Source organism: Tupaia chinensis, unplaced genomic scaffold (genome assembly GCF_000334495.1).
Source record: "Tupaia chinensis unplaced genomic scaffold, TupChi_1.0 Scaffold143756_1, whole genome shotgun sequence".
Lineage (NCBI taxonomy): Eukaryota > Metazoa > Chordata > Mammalia > Scandentia > Tupaiidae > Tupaia > Tupaia belangeri.
In genome coordinates this window covers 636918-639203 of record NW_006203605.1, presented here as the reverse complement: position 1 = coordinate 639203, position 2286 = coordinate 636918, and positions in this window count along the sequence as shown.

Below are 2286 nucleotides of genomic sequence, written 5' to 3'. Positions count from 1 at the left end.
TCAGCCGTGTGGGAGTCCAGCGCGCTAACCACCACACCACCTGTGCCCCGCCCCTACCTTTAATGTACAAGGGAGAGGAGCTGGTTTGCAGCACTCTGGGCTCGCGAAGCTTTGGAACAGAGTTCAAGGTAGAATCTGTGCTTTCGTTCCAAGGAGAGCCGTGCAGCCATTGCTAAAGAGATAGCCCACTCCACCGCCCCCGCTCCTCCACGGAAGGAGGTAGGAAGGACTGCCAGTGATTGCGTTAACACTGAGCAGACGTTCCGAACGCTGAGTGGGCTTCCACCCTGAAGAATTACAGTCTACTGGGAACCAGCAGTTAGTGTAATGGCTATGTCGCTGGACTCCCACGTAGTCGACCGCGGTTCATGTCCCGGACCCGGTGGCTTAAAACTCACGCCGGGCGCGTGTGCGTGCGTGCCCAAGATCCCGAGAGGAGAATGGAGGAGAAGGGATTGCGGCGTGACCATCTCCCCTGGGGGGGGGATTTCTCGCTTTCTGTCTCTATGTCTCTCTCTGTCTGTCGGGCAAGCGCACGCGCCCTACAGTGAAAATCTCTAAAAAAAAAAAAAAAAAAAGAGTTACAGTCTCCTGCCCCAGCCTGTGGTTGGTCATTAAGGCACCTGGACCTCACATTGTTGACTGTGCAGTTCAGGTCCCGGACCCAGAGTTTGAAAAAACTGAGCTTAGCACGTACCTCAAGTCCTGAGAGGAGACTGGAGAAGGGACTGTGGTGGCCATCGCCCCAGGGGTGATCTCTCTTTCTCTCTCTGGCACCCTGCAGCAAAAGAAAAAGAAGAGAATTACGGTCTCGCTGTGTCAGATGCAGATTAGGCGCTTACCCACGGGGGGGAGGGGGGGGGGACTCCCTGCCCCCTCCTGCCTGTACTCCCTCTTTGTCTCCAAGCCCGGATGCTCTCTCCGCCCAGCCCTCCAGCATGGGTCCTGCTGGTACACTGCCAGCCCCTCGCCCTGGTCCGGAGCCCCGCCAGCACGGCCCTCATTCTAACTGCAGGGAGGCCGCGGGGTGGGCCACTGTGTAGTCCGTGACCACAGGTCCAGGTGCCCAGCGTCCCCTCCCCTTTGCATCCCCACTGGCAGAGGGCAGACTGTCACTTGGGCATACGTCCTGCTGAGGGTCTCCCTGGCAATTTCGGGAGAACCACGGCTGAGCGCCGCAAGCAGAATGCTGGAACGTGGATGCCACCACACCGGAGACAGGCTTGCCAAGGCGGCTGTCACCGTCCCATCCAGTTTCCAGCCGAGGGTGTCTTCCAGGGGGTCAAGTCGCACCTACAGGGAGAGTTCCAGAGCACCCCAGAGCTCCATACCACTCGTTGTAGAAGTCCCCCACACACCAGCCTCGGGCATGAAGAAGCCCGACTGCCTGGTGTGAGTGTATGGCTGATGGCTGGCAAGGCACTTCCACGCACCTCGGGCCGCGGTGGCCTGGGGTCGTCTTCTGACCCTCCTGCCCAGGTCTGGGCGGTGGCCGTCTGCCCGCTTCCTGCTGGCGCTTTTATCTAAAATTCCTTCGCGGACAGCCTTCAGGTAGGGTGGCAGTGCTCTCACCGGGTGTACTGGCCTGCAAGACCACGCCTTTCTGTGACGATGAAGTTGCTCCCCATGGGCAGAAGAGCTGGCTTAGGTTTTTTTTTTTTTGGTTATCTTTATGACTGGCAAATATATTAGACACATTGAGTTTCCAAGAAGCCGGCTGGGTATGACATTATCTTTCTTCTCTTTGAAGTTATTCTCAACTTTTTTTTTTTTTAAAGAATTCTTTATATTTAACTTTATTTCTTTTTGTTTGACCAGAGAGAGCCAGAGAGGGAGGGGGAACATGAGAAAGCAAGCCTGCAGGTCCAGGACTCTACCCCAGGGCAGCCTTGCAGGAGTCCAGCGCCTTGACCACCACGCCACCTGCCGTCCAGGAAGAATGTTTGTGGGGGAAACTGGGCGGGTAAGCCAAGGCAGGGCGCCTGGCCTCACTTCCCACGGGACGACCTGGTGTGCTCCACGACGTGGTCTCCAAACACCCCAACCAGGGAACGGTTACAAGAGGCCAAGCGAGTGGGCGCGCACAGACCCCTATTGCGTGGGGCCCGCTCCATGTCATGGCCCCCCGCTCCGCCCGGCCCTGGCGGTCCAGCTGCGGCGCGCGTGGGCGAAGGGGATCCGCCGTGGGGCGCGCCCAGGCGGGCCGCGCGGGGGACCGGCTTCTACTGCCCGGAGGGGACGCGGCCCGCGGGGAGGGCCCGCGCCGCCGGGCGCCGCGGGGGGGCC